General features: G+C 45.2%; 1 long non-coding RNA gene across 5 annotated transcripts in view; it reads right to left on the reverse strand.

Annotated features, from left to right (window-relative positions):
• Positions 1-316: 316 nt before the first annotated feature.
• The window catches only part of LOC146894170 (uncharacterized), a 31,817-nt gene continuing 6,762 nt past the window's right edge, over positions 317-25,371 (reverse strand). The window contains exons 2-9 of one of the 5 annotated variants that reach the window (XR_015738078.1): positions 18,140-18,597; positions 16,920-17,005; positions 12,532-12,611; positions 5,616-5,747; positions 5,144-5,215; positions 4,099-4,408; positions 1,761-3,286; positions 317-751 (exon numbers count right to left, since the gene is read on the reverse strand). This is a non-coding gene — a long non-coding RNA (uncharacterized LOC146894170). Of the gene's footprint in view, positions 752-1,636; positions 3,287-4,098; positions 5,748-12,531; positions 12,612-16,919; positions 17,006-18,139; positions 18,598-25,371 lie in introns of all 5 variants that reach the window. The other 4 variants (XR_015738080.1, XR_015738081.1, XR_015738077.1 and 1 more) reach the window with 4 other exon arrangements.

A 25,371-nucleotide genomic window follows, 5' to 3' on the forward strand; every position in this document is an offset into this window, starting at 1 on the left:
GGGGCGGCCATAAAGCTCTGCGGTGAGACCCGTCACATGGAAACTTCTGCCCAAAGTTTTACTGTGTTTAAATGTGTAAGAAACAAATTGTTTGATGTCAAACTCCAGAAGTTTTGGCTCATTGCTGGCTAGCAAAAGCCAAGATGAACCCAAATTTCAGTTTACCTTGCCTGGATTGTTTTCCTGTTGGCCATAATGCTTGCGGGAATACCAAACAATACATGGCCTGTACAAACACGTGAAAATGTTCATGTCAGAACACTTTGGGGGTGCACAAAGGCAGGTGCTGCTTCATAAAAATGAAATGCGACCATCAGAGAAAGAACTCCCCAGAGTTATTTAAAATAGTTTCACTTGTACAGAACATGGTTCGCATACATCCTAGGCAAGCTGCTTGTCACCACCCAGACTCAAAAGGAATTGGAACTTTGAAGAATGACTTTTTGTGACAGATGAAATTAGACAAGTACTCCTTTGCCTCAACACTGGAACACTAATGACTGCCTGTGCTCAGGACAGGTGATCCGGAATGGATTGACTCTGCTCAGAGAACTGCTTGGCCAGAGTATTTCTTTCTAGGAGTAGGAGGAGCCGCCATCAAGAAGGTCAGATTTATGTGGATCCAGCCTAGAGAGCAGCACCAGTTCCTCTTGAACGAAGACAAGTTCTTCCTTATTCTCTTTGTAACAATGCTCAGGCCTGTGCTCTGCCCTGGGACAATCACATGTGTTGTCATTTACTCCTTTCTCGCCTGCCAAGAGAAAACAACTTGTCACAATATTTCCCTGGGGCTCCTAGTCCCGCTCTCTCTTAGCATATGTCACACACACACACACACACACACACACACACACACACACACACACACACACACAGTGAATGGCTCTCATCTTCCTCCCTCACTTCAGTGCTTCACAGCCTTGGCAATTCTGCTTTACTGGGGTACTGCATTAAGTCACAGATGCCGAGATAAACCTGAGATGTCCCCTAGCACATGCTAGGCCTAGCTGGCCTGTTCAGGGTTCCTGGGGTGCTCTGGAAAGAGCCCCACCCTATTGTCTGCCTAAAGCAGCTTCCCTGTTCCAGCCTCCTCATTAAGGCCTTGGTGAGGTTGCTTCCCATCACCCACAGGCTTGTTTGGAAGTGAGGTATGGGTTCAAGCTCTCTCTCAGTGGCCTCACCTTCCTCACAGTTACTACATCTCCTCGTGGACACACTGCTCAGCGCTCTCTATCCCAGGGTCCCTTCCATCTCTGCAAAGGACCGCACACCTTATGGACACATACAAAGACCTTAGATGATTCCCATTTCCGGGCCCATCGCTCAGGGGGAGCTCAGAAGAGGACACAAGGGGACAGAGTCCTCTCTTAAGAATTAGTCAGCGGGGCAGCCTCCCTGCCTCACGCCAGCCTGTCTGCCTGCTTGCCTGCCTTCTTTTCCTGGGCGACAACGCCTCACTCTCTATCCGAAGCTGGCCTTGACCTTGTAGGAAACTTCCAGCCTTGGTTTGCAAAGGTCTGGGAATATTGTCATTATCTAACAGTAGAATGAATATTTCTATCACACTGAAACAATTTGTTCAAGGGACTCTAAAAAGCAACCAAGTATGAAGTTGTCAAATTCAAAGGGCCCAGACCTTTCTACCCACTGCTCATTCTGTAGAGGGATTTGTATAGACTCAGACTCTGGATATGCATCTGGAGAGTCACGGGCAGTCAAGGAGGAAGAAACAGTCATAGATCAGGAAAGAGCGTTCATGCCTTTATCAGTGTACCACACAGGACACCGTGTGTCTATCCTTTTTCTTGGTGTGCTTTGGCGCAGAATAGAAGAACTGGTCACACAAATCTTGCAGAATGACTGCATATCACAGGCTTTGAGGTTCTGAACTGCAGTGGACAAGAGAGAAAAGTCTGAGGACACAGAGTCTGGTATTCCTGAGCAGAACTCAGCCTGGTAGCCTGGAATAACAATGCAAAATCCCGGGGATTCTCTCCATAAATATGGTCTACCTCCCCAGGAAGGAACCACAAAGTGGGCAGGAAGGTTTCTTTTTCTCCAAGTTCTGGCCATAGCTGACTGGGAGTTGTGACAAAGGACTTCCCTGTCCGCGTGAGTGAACAGGGCAGCCTTTCTGAACGTGACCGTGAGGTGATTGTAAAGCATTTCTGTGGGGTTCACGGACTCAGTGGGCAAAGTTGAGAGGGGTCTCAACTCAGGTGGGTAACATGAAGCCATCTGGGAGCTAAACAGGACAAACAGGCAGAGAAAAGGTAAACTTCCACTGTGTGTCTCCTGGGACAGACATTTGTCCTCAGATCTCTAGGTCTTCTGGCCACTGGGACTCTGAGGTGTGGGCTTGTGCTTCCCTGGGTCGCCCAGACTCTTGCCTCAGACTGAAACTCACACAAGTGGCTTCCATGTTCTGTGTTTTTCAGACTGAGCCAAACTACCAGTATCCTGAGCGTCCACCTGCAGAAAGCCTGTTGTGGGCATGCTCGGCCATGCAGATCATTTTCCCCAAGAGCTGTGAGTCCACGAGAAACCCCACAAGATTGTGATTGCAGACAGCTTGGAAATACACACAGAAGCTTGTCTTGAGGCCAGACTACCACAGACTGTCCCCGGTAGGAGAATGTTTTAGGAATGGGGGAGACCCTTGAGACCCCAGAACTTCAGGGTGATCTTTATGCTCACGTAGCCTGGAAAAACTGCAGCCCAAGCAGTGAAGATGGTGCGCTAAACCCAGCAAAGCCATGGGGCCAGGGTTGTCAGCTCAGCTGGAAACAGCCACCCCTTTCCGGATTATTTCTCCCAGACCAATAGGAACTGAACAGCTTACTCCATTATGCAAGTGTGTGGATTTCGAAAATGCATGTTCATGTGTGAGCAAGCACACGCAGGTGCTTCAGCACACCTGCAGAGGTGAGCAGACTGCCGGAAATGCTCTCCTTTGCTGGGCTTTTGGTCAAGCAGTCTCTTCTGTGCTGCTGTGTCTGCTCGGGTAGCTGTGCCGTCAGAAGCCAGGGCTCCTCCTGTCCCCACATCCCCTCACCTGAAGAGCACTCTGTATGCAGAGGTGACCAGCCCTACCTGGGGTTTGTATGCCTTTTGGGGGTTCTGTCCCAGGCCCTAGCACAGTCACGGCCCATGCTTCATCCACGGAGTGAGTCTTCATCTCCCTGGCTATTCTTGAGTATTTCCTACGAGGGTCTACCAAATGCTGAAAACAGTCTCATGCAGGCGAAATCCTCTTTACCTTCCCTCTGTTGTGCCATGAGATCATCTGAGAGGCCAACAAGAACAGCAGTGCAGCACAACACATTCCTCATGACAGACGACTCTGTTTTCTTAATGAGCTTAACGTGATTCTTCACATCTCCACAGAGCTCTTAAAACATGAGTATCTGAATTCCAACAAGTTTTAAAGAAACTGAACTGGCTTAACCAAATTCCAACAAGTTTTGAAGAAACTGAACTGGCTTAAAAGTTAAAGGCCATTTTTCTAAGACAGTCAGGGTGGCGGAAGATGCAAACACAGCACTCAACTGCTGCGGGACAATGATCTTGTACCCTGTAAAGATCTGTCTGTTGTATTGGTTTAATAAAACACTGATGGGCCTAGGAGAGACACCATGTAGCACCATCAGAGACAGACACACTGAATCTTTGCTGGTAGGCCACAAGCTGTATGGTAAATATAAACTAATAGAAATGTGTTAGTTTAACATGTAAGAGCTTGCTAGGAATATGTTAGAGTCATTGGACAAGCAGTGTTTTAAATACTAAAGTTTCTGTGTGATTATTTCGGTTCTGGGCAGCCAGGAACGAACAAGCGGTCTCCTTACAACACTCATCACAGGAGGTTCTGTTACCGCAGCAGAGTAAGAGGGACCCTTAAGCAAAAGCCTGAGGACACAGACAAGGGGGCACAGCATTCCCTGTGGTGCTCAGGGCTCCAGACTTCAGACACCTGTCCTCCAGCACTGCCTTACCCTGCCAGTGACCTCCAGTCTCACTCCTGTGTGGCTGACCCGGATGCAATGGGGACCACTTCTACACAAGTCTTTTCCAAGTCAGGAACATGTGGTGACTTACCTGGCTTTGTTAACGCCATATTTTCCCGAGACTGAGTGGGTGATGCTGGTGTGCTGGGGACTAACTCGTCAGAGGCTTCCTCTAGGCCATACCAGTGCTGGCTTGAAAGGTGTGGTTCCTACAGAAGAGGCCTCAGCCGTTGGAGATGACCATGCTGCACCGGGTCCACCATCTCACTCTTACTTTCTTCACCACCATCCACTGACCCAGCTGGAGCAGAGACCCTCTTGGCAAATTCTTAGGATTTTTATAAAATGCTTATGTCTTCCCGGAAGGCAGCATTCTGTCCGACTTCCTCTTCTTTTTCCGTCTACAGACAGGGAAAAGGATTTAGGCTAATTGTGGTGGTTTGAAAGAAAATATCCCCCATAGGGAGCGATACTACTAGGAAGTGTGGCTTCATTTGAGTAGGTATGACCTTATTGGAAGAAGTTTGTCACTGCGGGGGATGGACTTTGAAGTCTCCTATGCTCAAGCTACACCCAGTGACATAGTTCATTTGCTATTGCCTGCCAATTAAGATGTAGAATTTTCAGCTTCTTTCCAGCACCTTATCTGCTTACATGCCGCCATGTGCTGCCATGACGATAATGGACTAAATCTCTGAAACTATAAGTCATTATAATTCAATGTTTTCCTTTATAAGAGTTCCATGGTCATGGTGTCTCTAGAAACCATAACTAAGACACTAATACTTCAACTCTCAGAAGAAAAAGCCTTGGCATTGCAGAGATGACAAGTGTATTTCTGTTCAGGTCTGACATCTCAGCATAAAGTCCATGCACCCCTCCATAACATACCTGCCACCCCTTACTCAGTTGCTATATGGATGTCTTCAACAACATCTAAGTCCCAATATTCTCAGTAGCCCACTGCACTTTGCTGGGAGCAGTTGGAGGGCTTCTATGGCTGCTTATTCACGTGTGTGCAAATGAGCCGATCTACTGAATCACAGACTCCATTGGTGTAGCCCAGCACAGTCCCAGGGCACAGGTTGAGTGGTCAACACACAATCCTCCTGTCTCTGCGCTCTCCACTCACTGACCTTATCTGCCAGGTGTTGTTCATGTTCCATGGTGTACCTCTAGGAACTGGCACTGTAGGTTCTCAGTCCTATCTAAAATAAGATTTACAATCTGCAATACAAAACCAAAGTGCAGAGAAGTTCTATCCAGAGAGGTGAGTGGGTGCTCGCCTGGGCTCTCTGTCCCAGAAGAGAGCACAGCCCCTCCCCCCTCAGCTTCTGTGGCAGGGTCTTCAGTGTTCCACCGGACCACTCCCTGCCCCCACTGCTGCTGCCTTTTTGTCTCCTGGGTCCTGGAAATACCAGCTAGCCCTGCTGCAGTGCTGAGAAGTTCTATCCAGAGAGGTGAGTGGGTGCTCGCCTGGGCTCTCTGTCCCAGAAGAGAGCACAGCCCCTCCCCCCTCAGCTTCTGCAACAGGGTCTTCGGTGTTCCACGGGACCCCTCCCTGCTCCCACTGCTGCTGCCCTTTTTTCTTCTGGGTCCTGGAAATACCAGCTATCCCTGCTGCAGTGCTGAGGAGTTCTATCCAGAGAGTGCTGAGGAGTTCCATCCAGAGAGTGCTGAGGAGTTTCATCCAGAGAGTAGGAGATGGGCAGGTGCCAATGCAAGAATTCCTCCAACAACCTGAAAGGCAACATGACATCTCCAGAATCCAGGGATCACGAAACGAAGAATTGAACACCCTACTCCAGAAGAAATAGAAGAAATCGACTCTAAGTGGATCTTTATGAAAATAATAGAGGAACTTAAACAGGAGGTGAAAATCAGCTGTAAAGAAATGGAAGATAAGTATAACAAAAAGATTGAGGAAATGAGTAAAGAAATGGAAGAGAAATATACCAAAAGGTTTGAAGAAATGAGTAAATCCGTAAATGAAATTCTGGGAAACCAAGAAAAAACAATCAAACAGGTAATGGAAACAGTTCAAGATTTGAAAACTGAAATGGAGTCAATGAAGAAATCACAAGCCGAGGGCCGGCTGGCTATGGAAAATCTAAGTAAACGAACAGAGACTTCAGAATCAAGCATAACCAACAGAATACAAGAGATAGAAGAAAGAATCTCAGACTCTGAGGACACCATAGAGAAATTAAACGCTCTGACAAAAGAAAACAGCAAATCCAACAAATTCTCATCACAAAACATTCAGAAAATGTGGGGCACAATAAAAAAAACCAAATCTAAGAATAATAGGGGTAGAAGAAGGAGAAGAATTGCAGATCAAAGGTCCAGAAAATGTATTCAACAAAATTATAGAAGAAAACTTCCCCAACCTGAAGAACGATATCCCTATGAAGGTTCAAGAAGCATACAGAACACAGAATAGACTGGATCAAAAAAAAGTCCCCTCGCCATATAATAATCAAAACACAAAACATTCAGATTAAAGAGAGAATATTAAGAGCTGCAAAGGAAAAAGATCAAGTAACTTATAAAGGTAAACCTATCAGACTTACACCAGACTTCTCTATGGAAACCATGAAAGCTAGAAGGTCCTGGATAGAGGTACTGCAGAAACTAAGAGACCATGGATGCAAGCCCAGACTACTTTACCCAGCCAAGCTATCGTTCACTATCAACGGAGAAAACAAAATATTCCAGGATAAAAACAAATTTAAACAATACGTCGCTACAAATCCAGCCTTACAGAAAGTATTAGAAGGCAAATCACAACCCAAGGAATCCAACATTCCTAACACCGCCTACAATAACTCAGGCATCTAGTGACCCTTCACAAGCAGAACTCAAAGAAGGGAAAAACATACACTCCACTACCCCCCCCAAAAAAAATAACCGGAGTCAACAACCACTGGTCATTAATATCACTTAGTAATCAATGGACTCAATTCACCTATAAAAAGGCACAGACTTAGAGATTGGATCCGAAAACAGGATCCAACATTCTGCTGTTTACAAGAAACACACCTCAACCACAAAGACAGACATCTACTCAGAGTAAAGGGCTGGGAAAAGGTTTTCCAAGCAAACGGACCTAAGAAACAAGCAGGTGTGGCCATTCTAATATCTAACAAAATTGACTTCAAACTAAAATCTATTAGAAGAGATAGAGATGGACATTTCATACTCATAACAGAAACAATTCATCAGGAGGAAGTCTCAATCCTGAATATCTATGCCCCTAATATAAAGGCACCCACTTATGTAAAAGAAACACTTCTAGAACTCAAGGCAGTCATCAAACCACACACACTAATAGTAGGAGACTTCAACACATCTCTCTCACCAATGGACAGATCAATCAGACAGAAACCCAACAGAGAAATAAGAGAATTATTGGAGGTATTGAATCAAATGAACTTAACAGATATCTATAGAACATTCCACCCAAATAGGAAATAATATACCTTCTTCTCTGCTGCCCATGGAACCTTCTCAAAAATTGACCACATACTTGGTAACAAAGCAAACTTCCACAGATACAAAAAAATATTAGTAACCACCTGTGTCTTGTCAGATCACCATGGATTAAAGTTAGAATTCAACAACAATGCTACCCCCAGGAAGCCAACAAATTCATGGAAGTTGAACTGTCAACTATTAAATCACCCCTGGGTCAAGGAAGAAATAAAGAAAGAAATTAAAGTCTTCCTTGAATTTAATGAAAATAAAGACACAACATACTCAAACCTATGGGACACTATGAAAGCAGTGCTAAGAGGAAAGTTCATAGCACTAAGTGCCCAATTAAAGAAAACGGAGAAAGCACACATTGGAGACTTAACAGCACACTTGAAAGCTCTAGAAAATAAAGAAGCTGATTCACCCAGGAGGAGTAGAAGACTGGAAATAATCAAACTGAGGGCTGAAATCAACAAAATAGAAACACAGAAAACAATCCAAAGAATCAATGAAACAAAAAGCTGGTTCTTGGAGAAAATCAACAAGATCAACAAACCCCTATCCAAACTAATCAAACGGCAGAGAGAGAACATGCAAATTAATAAGATCAGAAATGAAAAGGGGGACATAACCACAGACACAAAGGAAATTCAGAGAATCATCAGATCTTACTACGAAAGTTTATATGCCACAAAGTTGGAAAATGTAAAAGAAATGGACATTTTTTAGATAAGTACCATATACCAAAGTTGAACCAAGAACAGGTGAACAATAGACCTGTTAGTCATGAAGAATTAGAAGCTGTTATCAAAAATCTCCCTACTAAAAAAAGCCCAGGACCAGATGGTTTCAATGCAGAATTCTACCAGAACTTCCAGGAAGAGCTAATACCTATACTCCTTAATGTATTCCACAATATAGAAACAGAAGAATCATTGCCAAACTCCTTTTATGAAGCTACAGTTACCCTGATACCAAAACCACACAAAGACACAACCAAGAAAGGGAATTACAGGCCAATCTCACTCATGAACATCGACGCGAAAATTCTCAATAAAGTACTGGCAAACCAAATCCAAGAACACATTAGAAAAATTATCCATTATGATCAAGTAGGCTTCATCCCAGAGATGCAGGGCTGGTTCAACATACGCAAATCTATCAATGTAATCCATCATATAAATAAACTGAAAGAAAAAAACCATATGATCATTTCATTGGATGCTGAAAAAGCATTTGACAAAATTCAACACCCATTTATGATAAAGGTGTTGGAGAGACTGGGGATACAAGGATCATACCTAAATATAATAAAAGCAATATACAGCAAGCCAACAGCTAACATCAAATTGAATGGAGAGAAACTCAAAGCCTTTCCACTAAAATCAGGAACACGACAAGGCTGTCCACCCTCTCCATACCTCTTCAATATAGTGCTTGAAGTTCTAGCAATAGCAATAAGACAACATAAGGAGATCAAGGGGATTCGAATTGGAAAGGATGAAATTAAACTTTCGTTATTTGCTGACGATATGATAGTGTACATAAGCGACCCCAAAAACTCTACCAAAGAACTCCTACAGCTGATAAACACCTTTAGTAATGTGGCAGGATACAAGATCAACTCCAAAAAATCAGTTGCCCTCCTATACACAAAGGATGAAGAAACAGAGAGAGAAGTCAGAGAAACATCACCTTTCACGATAGCCACAAATAGCATAAAATATCTTGGGGTTACTCTAACCAAGGAAGTGAAAGACCTATTTGACAAGAACTTTAAGTCTTTGAAGAAAGAAATTGAGGAGGATACCAGAAAATGGAAAGACCTCCCCTGCTCTTGGACTGGGAGAATCAACATAGTAAAAATGGCAATTCTACCAAAAGCAATCTATAGATTCAATGCAATCCCCATCAAAATCCCATCAAACTTCTTCACAGACCTTGAGAGAACAATAATCAAGTTTATATGGCAAAACAAAAAACCCAGGATAGCCAAAACAATCTTATACAATAAAGGAACTTCTGGAGGCATTACAGAGCTACAGTATTGAAAACAGCTTGGTAGTGGCATAAGAACAGAGAAGTCGACCTATGGAATCGAATAGAAGACCCGGATATTAACCCACAAACCTATGAACACCTAATTTTCGACAAGGGAGCTAAAGGTATACAATGGAAGAAGGAAAGCATCTTCAACAAATGGTGCTGGCATAACTGGATGTCAACCTGTAGAAGAATGAAAGTAGATCCATATCTATCACCATGCACAAAACTCAAATCCAAATGGATTAAAGACATCGACATTAATCTGTCCACTTTGAACCTGATAGAAGAGAAAGTGGGAAGTAGTCTACAAGATATAGGCACAGGAGGTCACTTCCTAAGTAGGACCCCAGTAGCACAGACAATAAGAGAAACAATGAATAAATGGGTCCTACTGAAACTGAGAAGCTTTCGTAAAGCAAAGGACACTGTCAGTAAGACAAAAAGGCTGCCTTCGGACTGGGAGAAGATCTTCACAAACCCCTCATCAGACAAAGGTCTGATCTCCAAAATATACAAAGAACTCAAGAAACTAGGCACTAAAACTCTAATTAACACAATTAAAAAATGGGGTACTGAACTGAACAGAGAATTCACAACAGATGAACTTCGAATGGCCAGAAGACACTTAAGGTCATGCTCAACCTCCTTAGCAATCAGGGAAATGCAAATCAAAACCACTTTGAGATACCATCTTACACCTGTCAGAATAGCTAAAGTCAAAAACACCAATGATAGCCTATGCTGGAGAGGATGTGGAGTGAAGGGAACACTCATCCATTGTTGGTGGGAATGCAAACTTGTGCAGCCACTATGGAAATCAGTGTGGCGGTTTCTCAGGAAACTGGGAGTCAACCTCCCTCAGGACCCAGCAATTCCACTCTTGGGAATATACCCAAGAGATGCACTATCATACTACAAAAGTATTTGTTCAACTATGTTCATAGCTGCACTATTTGTAATAGCCAGAACATGGAAACAACCTAGGTGCCCCTCAATAGAAGAATGGTTAAAGAATGTGTGGAACATATATACATTAGAGTTTTACTCAGCGGTAAAAAACAATGACATCTTGAATTTTGCATGCAAATAGATGGAAATAGAAAACGCTTTACTGAGTGAGGTAACCCAGACCAAAAAAGAGGAATATGGTATGTACTCACTCATAAGTGGATTCTAGCCATAGTTAAAGGTCTTTGAGTCTATAATTTGTGATCCTAGAGAAGCTAAATAAGAAGGTGAACCTGAAGAAAATCATATCGTTATCCTCCTGGATAGTGGAACTAGGCAAGATTGCCAGGTAAACTCGGTGTATGGGGGGTGGGGGGTGGAAGTAAGGGAAGATGGTCAGGGAGAGGGGAGGGGGGAGGATTGGGGAAGGCTTGGGGGAATGGGAGGGGGGAGGAGGGAGGAAGGATGGTTGCGGGAGCAGGGAGGTTTATATCTCAGCTAAGGGAGCCATTTTAGGGTTTGCAAGAGACTTGATTCTGGAGGGGTTCCCAGTAAAAATTAAATAAAAAATAAAAAAATAAAAAATAATAATTAAAGAAATTTAAAAAAGAAAAGAAAAGAAAACGCTTTACTGAGTCAGGTAAGCCAGACCCAAAAAGAGGAATTTGATATGTATTCACTCATAAATGGATTCTAGCCATAATTAAAGGTCTTTGAGCCTATTATTTGTGATCCTAGAGAAGCTGGATAGGAGGGTGAACCTGAAGAAAATTCGGGTAGTTTTCCTCCTGGAGATTGGAAATAGACAAGAGTCCCAGGTAACCTTGGGTGCATGGGGCGGTAGGAGGGTTGTTGGAAGGGGAGAGGGTTAGAGAGAAGGGAGCAGGGGAGGAATGGGGAATGCTGGGGGGAGGGGGAGGGGACTGGGAGGGGAGGAGGGAAGAAGGATAGATATGGGATCAGGGAAGAATATATCTCAACTAAGGGAGTCAGTTTAGGGTTTACTAGAGCCTTGATTATAAATGGGATCCCAGGTCCAAGGAGAGATTCCCCAGATTCTTCTCTGGACAGAGGAGAGGGTGCCTGAACTGGCCTTGGCCCATAACCATACTGATGAATATTTTGCTTATCACCATAGATCCTTCATCTGGCGATGGATGGAGATGGAGACGGAGACCCACATTGGAACACTGGACTTAACTCCCTAGGTCCAAATGAGAAGCAGAAGGAAAGAGAATGTGAGCAAGGAAGGCACGATCAGAGGGAACCTTCATCCGAGGATGGATGGCGATACAGACGGAGACCCACAATGGAGCACCGGACGGAGTCCCCCAAGGTCCAAATGAGGAGCAGAAGGAGGAAGAACATGAAAAAGGAAATCAGGACCGCGAGGGGTGCGATCACCCACTGATACAAGGGCACTGATCTAATGAGAGTTCACCAAGGCCAGTGACTGGGACTGAGCGAGCACGTGACCCAGCCAGATTCTCTGAATGAGGCCAGATTCTCTGAATGAGGCCGGATTCTCTGAATGTGGCTGGCCCGGAGTCTTTCTGAAAAGCCATTGACAATGACACTGGGACTTGTTTCCTCTGCTTATACTGGATTTCTGGGATCCAGTCTGTTTGGATGCTCACCTTCCTGGACCTGGAGAGAGGGGGGAGGAGCTTGAACTGCACACAGGGTGGGAGACCCTGACTGCTCTTGGGGATGGAGAGGGAGGAGGAGAGGGAGTGGGGGGAGTGGGAGGGGGTTGGGAGGAGGGGCGGAAATGGAGACTTTTGTATTTTAATAAACTTTGAGGAAAAAAAAACCAAAGTACAGAATTAGAACAGTTCTAATGACAGAAAAGAGAAAGAAGACAGGTCAGGAGAGGCAGCCGTGTCTTAGGCATGACTGGAGCCCCATTCCCTGCCATCCCACGCCTCTGTACTGCTCACCAGAGGCAGCGTCAGCTCCCTCCCATCCACAGTCAGGATCTGTGGCTTTCCTCTCAGCAGCTCTCAGCTGCTGTGGAGATTTTAGGTTGGCCACAGAGGCAAGGAAGACCTACCTTGAGGATGTTGTTTCTTCTACCAGAGGTAACAGTGTTCCCATATTCAAGGCCTTTTTTTCAGTTTCTCAACAAAGTGCCTAAGGGAACAGAACAGAGTGACTACGATGTACAGAAAATTTCCAAATGCCTAAATGAGGCCCCGAGGAAGTGTGGTCTCTGCACACGGGGTTTCAGAGACACCTAGAGTGAGAGGAGGCACACCCTGAAATCCCAACTCCCTTCCATCCTCATTCCCGCAGAAAGATTCGCACTCTTCAGCCAACCAGCACATTCGGCAAACAGCAGCTATCAAGAAGTATAGCTAAGCTGACATGGTGCTTGCTTGTCATCCCAGCACTCAGGAGACTGAGGAAAGAGTTAGTGATCCTTAGAACCTCGAAGAAACAGGCTATACTGCTCAACTTCAAAACAGGAAATCAAAACAGCGGCCTCTTTCTTCCACTCCCAATAACAATATGGAACTTTGCTGATGCAGCACCTTGGTGTTTGTTTCTCATCAGGACACAGCCTCACCTTAGAGATCAAGTGATGATGACAGGAGTCACCAGGGGTGCTCAGAGGTATGAGGCCGTGTGCCCTGGTGACCCTAGTGGGATGCTGGACCCAGGGATGCTGCTAACCTGCATCAACACATCAGTCCAAGAACCAGGAAGGATTCACGACTGTGTCACAAACTGCTTCAGAGGAGGGTGTGCTCAGAAGCTCCGTGTGACAAACAGGTGTCTGGGAGGACCCGTGAGTTCCTGCTAAGACTGACTTGTCTTTGGAGTGGGGAGGACATGAGGGAGTTTTTTATGATCTTGAGTGAATGCCTTCACCTTACAGAATATGAAAAATGGAAAACAAGAAGAACCCATGTTCTAGATGACCCCTGATATAGGAACTGCACAACCTGGGAAATGGAGAGTGTGGGACCTGAACTCTTTCCTGAACCTGAGTTTGCTCCCCCTCTATGGAACAGGAAGGTGACGCGCCTACTCAGCATACACAGCCTTGTGACGATCAGTGACGTCATGCCCAGGAAACCCTTCCCCAGGGCCTGAGTTCCTCGGGTTCTGTTTTACCAAACTCAGGTATAGACATGACCAGTGACACCTAGACCATTTATTCCCTTCACCAAATACAAGCACTCTTGTCATTGGAGCTATAAGAGTCATTGTCTGGGGACAGTTCTGTAATCTTGTATTTATTCTGCATACCCAAGTATGATGAACAGCCGAGGGACTGATATTTCACAGTCCTCTAATGACTTGGTGGCTACAGGGAAGGCTAACCTCTTTCCTATAACACTCAGTGACCTAAAGGATGAAGAGAAGAGGAATCTGGGCTCTGCCACACACCAGTGTTAAGCCTGTGACTGGTTGCTTGAGCAGAGAAAGGGCAGGTACTCACCAGTGTGGACACACCCAGCTTACACCTTTCCTGACAACTCTTTGCCTAATAGCTGGGCCAGGTAGACACAGACAGACCCAAGTCTCCTACTCATAAAATTCCTTATTTGTGATACCATCCCTTTTGGTTCCTGTGCCTTTGGGTAGCAAGGAAAAGCACGTGTATGAGCTGCCAGAAACCTGATTAATACGATGGCATTGTCAAGTTCCGTACTATCTGCAAAGGTGAAGCATGAACAGGAGGGCAGGTCGAGTGAGGGACCAGTCACGGGAAAGGAGATGAAAGCGCAGGTTCTCATGTTAGAAATTTGTGATGCAGCATGAAGGCTTCTTTAGATGTCCATGTTAGTGCTGGGCTGCTGCCATTCCCAGGACAATGCTGGAGGCCCAGGATAATTTGTTGTTTCTTTCGACAGTCTAGTCAAGAGCATATAAAATTTGGAATCACTCTAGGGGCAGGAGACTGACATCTTCATGTCTAAAAGTGGAGCTGTTCTAAGAGAGAAAAGAAAAGGCAGGGAACATCAAAACTCATCTCCTGCCATCCTGCCATTCCAGCAGTTTAGTGTGTGTGTGTGTGTGTGTGTATGTGTGTGTGTGTGACAGACCTCTCCCTAAAGAAATTAGAGCAAACAAAACCACATGGGAAGGTTCAACTCGACAAATTTGGTGAACAAACTCAGCCTGGGATAGTCTCACTGGGGTCGTAAGGTGCTAGAGTAGGGACTCGGGCATTGTGATGGCAGGCAGTGCTCATCAACTCAGTGTCTATCGAGCTGACGTCGGCAGGCACACTTGAGGGACAGTGAGGAAGGCAGACTCAGTCCCTGTTGTCTAAGGCTATCTAGGTCCAGGGCTGGGAGGCAGGAGAAGGGAGCGCTCCTCTGAGACCACAGATGAGACCGTGCCCCAGAGCTCTGCACAAGCCTGTCCCGAACACTGCTCAGGAGTCAGGTGTTTTATTGTAAGAGTGTGGTGCACTCTGACGGCAAGCTGGCCACAGTGTTGACCTGTTTGCTCTGACCCCACTGGCAAAGAAAGAAAAAGTGAGACATGAACTCTTGGATGAAAAAAAAAAATGTGGCATTAACTAGATTAAACACAGAAAAGGGCACTGGGGCCTTTAAACTTGCCACAAATGGTTGCATGCAAATTGCCTCTCTTTTTAACTCTAGTGAGATTCAGCCCATTTGAAGCTCCAGCTGTCAGACACTCTGCAGTACTTGAGGGTTCTGGTGGTCTGAGCTCCGGATTTTAATAAGGCTACTGCCTGTCACCAGATAAACAGGTAGTTAGGAAAGCAAGTTCCTTTGCTTGTCTGGGAACTTATGTTCATTGATTTTAATGTGGACATTGCTAAAGTAATGATGACTATGGACATGGAGATCCAGGCTTGTTGACCTGCAGTTCCTCGGCTGAGCAGGAGGGGAGTCACACCAGCATTGCAGAGTGACAACTCTTAAAAACAAGTTTAATTTTTTAAAAAATGGGATTTAATCAATGCCTTTTTTAACACAAATTTACAAGGAATTTTAACCTGAAGAAGAGATTCCTTTAAAACACAACAGAATTCTACTTTAAAGAGTGTGCTTGCCAGGAGCTCATTATGAAACAGGTCTGCCATGAAGTAGTGGTGACCCAGCTACTTCAGCCCCCAAGTGCTGAGGTGACACACCTGAACACAGTCCTGGCACTGGCACTACTTTAGAGTCTGTCTGGAGGCTCACAGCAGGGAACACGGTCACCCCTGTTCCCGAGACATCAAACACAGTCCCTTCTCTCTCCTGAAGGTCCAGTTCTAACTGTAAACCCCAGGTCCAGGAGGGTCGCACACTGAGCCCTGAGTAGGACACAGCTGCCTCTCCATCCACGCCAGCCAAGGCAACCCCTGCTCATGGAGGGGTGACAGATGTGGCAGCCAATTCCCCTCACACCCAGCGCCACTGTGGAGCAGCGCTAACCTGGAAATGCTGCTGAGGAGAACTGAGTGGGGGCTGCCACTGCAGTGAAGCATCCCAAGATGCTCTGAGGGTGCCTATCTATACACAGCTCTTTCTCTGCTTCTGCTGAGGTGCTCTGGGAGGCCCTGGGTTCCTTCTATTCTGTGCTCCTAAACACTCGCTACCCCAGTGAGTGCAGGGCAGAGTCTCCCTGTTATTCCATGGTGGAAGGTGGAGATCTATTTAGTGAGAGTGGAAATGCTCTGCCCAAAATCATAACCCCAGATCTATCTGGGCCAAGTCCAATGTATGGTAACAAAATTTAATGCAGAATTTCCCTATGCCTCCACACTGTCTGCATTGTTGGGGGATATTTGGTCACCCAGTGAACTCCAATTCTGCATTTGTGTTAATTAAATAAAATTAACCTTCAGTCAGGAGGCTGTGTTAGCCACTAGTTGCCAGAAAGTAATCATTGAGTCTCAGAGGGCATCCGGGAAAGAGAAATACAGGAAGTAGTAGGGTGGTGTTTGGAGTGATGCCAGTTTTTCTAGTTTGGCAAAGCTGAAGCATGGGTCTTCTGTGGATGCCAGCAAGCTGGTACTCACCCTCTGTGAGCTAGCAGGTTTTCACCCCAGCCTTTGAATCTTAAGTCTTATTCATAATTAGAAAGAGATTTAGTTAAAGCATGCCACTGGAAAGCCAGTGACTACACCAAGCTTTAGGGATAAGTGCATGACCCAAACTTCCCACTCCTGAGATCTGAAACGCCTTATACTCTGGTGACCATGGTCACTGTGGTCAGATTTCTTGCTTTTGATGTGGCAGATGGGTCACAGTGTCTGCCCTCCAGTCACCCTCTTGGGCACAGAGGCTCAAACTGTTGGAATCTCCGTATCCCCACTTAGTGAGCAATTTAGTGAGCAACTGGCCTTTGAGCTCCCAAATGAACTTTCCCACTAAATATAAACCTTTACTGGTGTTGCACAGCACAAGCCAGGGCCATTCTGGGAAGCCAGCACTGCCCTCATGTCTCTGTGCTGCTCACACTGACCTTGTCTGACACATGCCAATCATACTCCTTCGTGGGCACTGGGACTTCAGCTGCTCAGCTTCAGGAAAGATGATTGTATTTAGAGTCTGTGATACAAAGCAGAAACGAAGGATCAGAAGAGTTCTATTGTCAGCTGGAAGGAAAAGAAGACAGAGGTGAGGCGTCAGTGTCTCCCACAGGATGTGAACCCCTGCCCTGTCATACCATGCTCATCCCTATGGAGAGACAGCATTAGCTCCTCCCACTACCACCCCGCCACCCCACCCTCCACTGCCATGTTCAGGGTCTGTGGCTTTGGTCTCAGGTACTCTGTTCCACTCTGCAGACTTCAGGTGGAACACAGTGACAATGAAGAACCACCCTGAGGATGTTCTTTGTTGCTGCGGTGGTGGCAGATGATCAATATCTGTAACATTAAGCAATTTCTCTATAGTCTAAGGAAGAGACCAGGATGACTAAGGTGCACAGAAAATGTGCAGATGCCCCGAAGAGACTTGGCCCCTGAACGAAGGTTTCCAGAGGTCACTGAAGTGAGAAGAGGCACACTCTGGATGCCCTTGTCCCTCTCCTCGCCGTGCCTAAAGAGAGAGGCCTCTGGTCCTCCCTAAAATCGGGCTCCAGCATCTGAATGATTCGCGCCTGTCATTTCAGTGCTCGGGAGGCTGTGGGTGGAGGCTGTGGGTGGATGCTGTGGGTGGAGGCTGTGGGCCACGAGAACTAGAGGGAACAGTCCACACTCGTCACTTCAAAACAGAAAATAAAGACATCTGTCCCTTTCCGCCACTCTCGAGTCACAGAATGGATCTCTGCTCATACAGTAATTGGGCATGTTACACTCCCCCTCAGATAGCTCTGGGTAAAGTCGGGAGAGACTGGGATTGTGAGCGCTGTTGTCACCGATACCACGCAGTCTTCGCTACGGCTTCGGGGCTCACTCCCTGTGACAGCTCTGAAATGTCATACGTGTATGCCTCCCCGAAGGTGATGAACAGGTCAGGAACGGTCTTACTGTGGCGATCCACACAGACAGCGATTGGTCCATAGTCACCTGGTGACTGTGTGACTACAGTGAAGCCTAAGAAGGAAATCCCTTTCCTATTACAGGAAGAGGAGAGGAGGGAGCTGGGCTCTGTCACACACCAGTGACAAGCCTCTAACTGGTCGCCTGAGCAGAGAAAGGGCAGTGAAAACACTCACCAGTGCGGACCCACCCTGCTTACCTGCCGACTGCTTGGTCTCACAGCTGGGCCATGTGGGCACAGACACAACCAAGTCTCCTACTCGTGAAATTCCTGGGTCATGACAACACCACCTTTGGTCCTCATGTCTTTGAATAAGGACAAGCATGTGTGTGAGCAGCCAGAAATCTGATTAAAAAATGACATTGTCAAGTTCCATACTGTCCGCAAAGGTGAGAAGCATTTTCAGGAGGGCAAGAGGAGTGAGGGACCAGTCACAGGAAGGGATGAAAACTGCAGGTTCTCACGTTAAAATGTGTCCTATAAGGGGAAGTCCTCGTCCGCATTGCCCTTTATGGGCTGACGCCATGCAGATGATGGTGTTTCCACAGCTAACATGGCGAGCACAAGAAAGGCCTTGGTTGAATTCGATTTTGTGGCCAAGTTCGTGGGTAAGTTCTTCATTCACTCTTGTGGCAGGAGACAGAGATGGGGTCATTCTGAGACAAAAGAGAGAGGGGGAGATAACATCTAAGTTCTGCAGCAGCCATTCCAGTGGTATAGCACAGAATATGTGAATATTACAAACCTCTTCTCAAAATATCAGAGCAGATAAAACACTGATGCAGTGACTACTCAAATAAATTTAGTGAACAAATCCAGCTGGGGACATTAATAGTAAGGAAGCAGAGGGGTGGGGTGGGCACCAGGGATGGCTGCGTCACTTGAGAACGTAGAATAGAGTAGCTCTTGAGTAAAACTTAGAAGTGATATTATGAACAGTCTCGATATTAAGATTATCACTAGAAGACTAAGTAGCTATGAGTAAGACACACGTTGAGGGGTTGTGTATAAATATAAACCCTGCAGTCACCAAACATGGGCTTTTCCTGGTGTCACCAAGGCTATAGAGGGCAACTCAGCTGGACAGGATCCCAACTCATGCCTACTACAGTATAATCACAGCTAGAAGCAAACGGTGTCAAGGCTGGGTGACCTCATTAATTTAGTAAGTATCTATCCTACTCAAGTCTGTAGCCACACTCCAGGGACTGTAAGGAAAACCTTGTTTAAGGACTCCAGGGACTAGGGCTGAGAAGCAGCAGAGGGAAAGAAATCTTTGAGAGCTGTGAGCTCCCTGTACCACAACACTGCGCATGCCAGTATTGAACTCTGCTGGGGAGTGGGTGTGTCTGTGAGAAGTGTGATGCATTGTCTTAACAGTATTGATACTTTTGCTGTGAGCACACTGTAGATGCAAGAGACAAAAGGCGAGACACGAGCCCTCGGGGAGAAGATGCGTCGCGAACAGGGAAAGGTGGTATGATAGGAAGATCGAGAGGAAGGTGGTACGGTAGTGAGCTTTCTGTCGTGTAAACTCCAGAGAGCCTACTATAAAGAGAAAAGGCTTATCTTGACTCAGTGCTGGAGGCTTCAGTCCACAGTCATTTGGTCCTGGGGATTTTTGTCCTGTGTTAAGGGAGGGTTGTCATGGCAAGGAGCACTCAGTAGAGCAAGTTTCTCCTCCATAGACTGGACAAACAAGAGAAAGAGGGCACTGAGGATGTACTGCAGTGACTTGCCTAGCTTGCACAAAGCCCTTTGTTCCACCTCCAACACCCTATGATACTTGGTATGGTGATACATACCCAAAACCCCAGTGTTTGTGGAGGCAGGAGGATCAGAAGTCCGTGGACATCCCTGCTACATAATAAGTTTAAGGCTGATGGAGTTACAAGAGACCTATGTTTAACCATATAGGGAGTGAGAGAGGAGAGAGGGGGTAGGCTGGAGCACCTTATCCCTTGAAGGGCATGCCCTCAATGGACAGATGCCTATATCACTCCCAAAGGACCCATCACCTTCTAATAGAACTCAGCTGGGGACTAATCCTGAACTACATGGAGCTGTAGAAGTATTCCTGATCCAAATATAGCATCCATAGGGGCCATTTTCATGGGAATTTGATGTTTACACATGTGACTATCACATTGCTATGCTCAGTTCCATGTAGATAATTGCTGTGTGCCCTTCCCTGGTCCTTAGCTTCTACAATAAGCATCTATAACATTTTCTATCCATAGTTCCAACACTTAATTCTAGCTTACACTCTCTGTGTTTACTCTCTTATGTTAATTTTGTGTTCTGCTGGGGTTTTTTTTATCATGCCCAAGAGTTTTCTGATGGAGTCTTTAGATGACACACATAGCATCACACCCTCTGCAAATCTTGGATCCACCCCTTCCATTCTCACTTGTTTCCCTTTCATCTCTTTTCCTCATCTTCTTTCTGCAGCGCAGACTTCAGGTGGAACACTGAATGAGAGTGAAGAAAGTGAGCATCCTCATTTCGTCCATGTTTGATAAATGGACGTTTCTCTCCCGTCTGCCCAGTCCCAAATAACAAACTCAAAGGCTGGATACTACTTATAAAGTGCTCAGTTGATAGCTCAGGCTTGTTACCAGCTAACTCTTACACTTAGTATATATTTCTAACTATACTTTGCCATGTGGCTTGATATCTTTATTAGCATGGCACATTCATTTTCCTGCTCCCTCTGCATCTGACTGATGATTCCTCTGACTCCGCTCTTCTTCTTCCTATCCTTCTCAGTTTGGCTTTCCTGCCTAACTTTATCCTATTCAGCTATTGGCCAGTCAGCTTATTTATTAAACCAATCACAGCAACAAATCTTCACAGTGTACAAGAGAATTTTTCACAACAATATTTAGTGACAATGGCTTGATTTTTTTTCCTATTTGGTCTAATTTTGGCTCTTGGTTTGTCACATACCAATTTATACCTATTACTATGTTGAGACCTATTCCTTATATTCCAAGTATCTCCTAGGCTTTCACCATGAAAAAGCTTTTAGTACCCGAACTGGAGTGACCATGTGACTTCTGCCTTTGAGGTCATTTATTTGACATATTACATTAATTAACTAGCATATTTAAAATCATCCCTGCAATTCTGGGATGAAGACGACTTCATTGTGGCGAATTACTGTTTTGATGCTTTGTAGAATTCCATTTGCAAGTATGTTTATGAACAATTTTTTACATCTCTGTTATCAGCAAGTTTGATTTTCTTGGGCCATTGTAGGATGAGTTTTTCTCACCCTCAACTGGGGAGGTTCTGGAATATTTGAAGTAAAATGCTGCCGTGTAGCAGTTTACTCCAAAACTAAGATAATTCCATCCTGCCAGAAAGATCCTTTAGACAGAAACATAACAACCCCAAATAGCTTCAGGGAGTCCCTAAACTGACCAGATTCACTAAGTCCCTTCCTCCCAATAGTAAACAACAAAGACCGCTGTAGCTCTTGGATGGCAAGCTGCAAAGGAGCATGTGACCAGATCGACTGCCGGGAAAAGCAGAAACCAGTGGAGCTGCCAGGAAAAGATGAGACCAGCTGAGCCACCAGGAAAGGACACTTTTCCATATATTGAGCTGCCTGCAGGCTGTGCAGTGTGTGTGCACCAGATTTTCAGCTTTTGTGAGCAATCACCATGCCGAGGTATGCTTCAGCAACGCAGCAGTCTTGGAGTAATTTCTGCTCCTGTAAGTAACCCTCACACTCATTCCTGTAAGTAACCCTCACACTCATTCCTGTTGTGGGAGTAACTTCCGCTGCCTCAACCAATAATTACTGAAGCAGGAGCCCACAGTGCAGCGGGGAGCGACTTCCGCTCCGTCAGCCAATAGCTGCTGAAATACCAGCCCACTGGGGCGTGGTATATTTCTCTTTTAAAAAGAGAAGCAGTTCCGGATAAGGTCTCTCTTGGTTCCGGCTCTTGGTTCCGGTGCTCGGTCTCGGCTGCTGCTCCCGGCTCCTGCTCCAGCGACTAGGCTCCCTTCCTGACGGTTTATGGTGTATGTAAGTTTTACCCCCCGCCAAATAAATAACCCCTTAAAACATAACTGGTGTGGGATTGATTCGTTAATAATTGGCGCCCAGCGTTTGGTTTAAGAACCGCCCCACCCCCCCACCCCCAGCTCGGCCTCCCAGGATACACAGGTCCGGACAGTCTCTGCCAGCTTACTTTGCCCTGTTCGGCACGGATTTTTAAATTTCTCCTTGCAACGTGAGTCAAAGAGCTCACAGCGCAAGCTCCCTTTGAAGTTCCAGCAAGCTGTTTGAAACCCATAACTGATTAGGAGTGCTGAAAGCAGCTTGACCCTTAATCCCAGCACAGGGACACGGGGCCCAAAGCACTAGGCCTCTTTAGCAACAGCGCAGTGGCTGTGTCACGACCCTCTGCATCCGGTTGAACAGAGCAGCAGGGCCTTGTTTATTGCCTTGTTTATTGGCCACTAGAAGCTCTCTGACCTTTTGTGATCTGTGGATTTAACCTCTGGATTTGAGTGTATATATTCTAGAGTTTACTTCCTCAATCAACACCACTGCCACGTGGATTCAGGTGCGCCCCCACCTCCTACTGGCAGGCAACGGTCATTACAGGTAAGATTTTTCTTTTCGGTTGAAAATAAATAAATACATACATACATACATACATACAAGTACAATTTCCTTTGATTGAAAATGTCGGAAAATATTACTATCCAAAAGTTCAATGGTTTTTTCAGTTGCGCTATGGAGGATATTCTGAAGGATGTCTCAGATATTCCTCTTACTTTGTTATTCCTGGGATCTGTTGCTTTTCTGGTGTTTGGCTATTTTATAAGAAAGATACAGTCCTTACAGACTGAATCTACAATGCTGAGGGCAGAGATTAAAACCTTAAGAACAATTCAGACTGATACCAACCTCCTCAAAAAAGAGTTTGGAGATTTCAAGGAGGAAACTAGATCAGAGTTTGGAGTTTTCAAACAGGAGACTAGATCAGAGTTTGGAGTTCTCAAGGAGGAGAATAGATCTTTGTTTGATATGACTCGGTCAACTGGCCAAAATATCAAGAAGGTACAGTCTGATATTGCTTCTTTAGAAGGGAGCGTCACTGCCCTGGAGGAGGGGACAACCAAAATGACGCATAACCTCCAGTCCATGACTGTAAGTGCTGAAACATTAGCTGAGAGGATTATAACCATTGAATGTGAAAATCGTACTTTATCAAAAGGGTATGATAGATTAATTGACAGGATTTCCATACAAGAAGGCACAGTACATGCCATGAGGATTATGTCCAAGGAGGATATCGTGTCTCTGACGGACAAGCTCCATGCCTTAGAATCGTTAATGAAGGCTTTGGAGCATAATACTGGACAGGAGATTCAGGACTTACAGAAGGCAATGGTGAGCAGATTTAATAAGATTGAGGAAATCATAGACTCTGATGAACAGGAGCAAAAGGTAGAAAGGCAACCTTCACCTCAAAAAACTCTCAGTCTACATAGAGTTATACCTGCCTTTCCAGTAATAACATCAGAAAAGATAACTGGCTCCAAAAACCCTAAGGTCGTTAAAGAACATACATGGGAGCCTATACGTATGAATGATCTGAAAGAATTTAAACAAGCAATTGTGAATTATGGACTACATTCATCCTTTGTTAGGGAGATGTTAAAATCCTGGGCTCTGAGCAACAGGGCCACCCCTAAAGATTGGAACCAGCTCACATCAGCTGTCCTTGAGAACGGACCTTTATGACATTTCAAATGCCTATTCAAACAAGAGGCCAGACTTTTACAACAACAAGAATCAGCGAAAGGAATTGAGGTTTCTCTAGATCAAATTCTAGGGGAAGGACCTTACTCTGATCCTCAGGAACAAGCTCTTTATGATGAAAACATTTTATCCATATGTGCTACAGCAGCTCTAAGGGCCTGGGACAGGGTTCAAGACTCAGGTCAGAGAGTAGAATCGTATGTCAGGGTCAAACAGGGTCAGAGAGAACCCTTTAGTGACTTTTTGCAACGACTAACTAAGGCTGTACAAATAGGGATACCTGATCCAGAAGCAAGAAATATAGTAATTGAGTCTTTGGCTTATGAGAATGCCAATGTAGAATGCAAAAGGATCCTGGGGCCTTTAAAGCTCAGATCAGCGCCTTTGGACGAATGGGTTTTACATACAATGAATGTTGATACATTTGATTATGGAAATGAAACATGGGTACAAGAAGCAATTTCCAAAGGTAAAAGAAGACATCAGATTACAAAATGCTTTCATTGTGGCAAAATGGGACACATGAAAAGGGACTGCAGACAATGGAAGTCCAGGAATAATGCCTCTTATAGGAATAACAGGAATAGGAGGACTCAGCCTTCAGGTTTATGTAGGAGATGTGGAAAGGGCAGGCATTGGACGAATGAGTGTAGGTCAACAAGAGATAAACAGGGCAACCCGTTGCCATCGGGAAACTCAATAGGGGGCCTCTCGAAGGCCCCCATGGCAAATGTGGTCCAGTCATTTCCGATCACTGCAGAGAACATGCCTCTTCAGGGAAATTAGAATGCCCCATGCCTGCTGTTAAAAGCAATAACGGCCTGAAGGATGAGTTAAATGTGGTGAATGAATCAAGAAATCTAAGAGGACAAAGTAAACGAATATTCTGGCAGACTTCTATAAATGAACAAAGGCCACAGCTAAGAGTGTGTGTAAATGGCAAACTTATTACTGGCTTACTGGACACAGGTGCGGATGTAAGTATCATTACACCAGAGTCTTGGCATCCGCATTGGCCTCTTCAGGAGGTAGATATTCAGTTCTTAGGAATTGGAACCCTATCTCGAGTAAGACAAAGCACGAGATGGGTCAATTGTATAGGTCCAGACAGACAAATAGGAAAACTAAGGCCATATGTAGCAAATATTGCAGTGAATTTATGGGGCCGTGACCTATTGCATCAATGGAATACCCAAATTAACATTCCTGCTGCTTCCAGAGCCCATATTTCTGAGGACAATATTACAAGATATTACAGATGGCAGAAACCAGCCATTAGAGCTATACAAGAACACAACACAATTGATGGCTCTTCAGAGGTACCAACAGCCATGCCTCTACAATGGTTGACTGAGAAATCAATATGGACTAAACAGTGGCCTTTAGCTGAGGAAAAGTTACAGGCTTTAGAACAGCTGGTACAAGAGCAATTAGATGCTGGACATATAGAAGAATCTACCAGCCCTTGGAACTCTCCTGTGTTTGTTGTTAAGAAAAAATCTGGTAAATGGAGAATGGTGACAGATCTTAGAGTTATCAACAAGGTTATTCAACCTATGGGCCCTCTGCAATCTGGAATTCCTCTGCCCTCCCTGTTACCAAAGGGATGGCCTCTTATAGTTATTGATCTGAAAGATTGTTTCTT

This window comes from Myodes glareolus, chromosome 6 (genome assembly GCF_982192425.1).
Source record: "Myodes glareolus chromosome 6, mMyoGla1.1, whole genome shotgun sequence".
NCBI lineage: Eukaryota > Metazoa > Chordata > Mammalia > Rodentia > Cricetidae > Myodes > Myodes glareolus.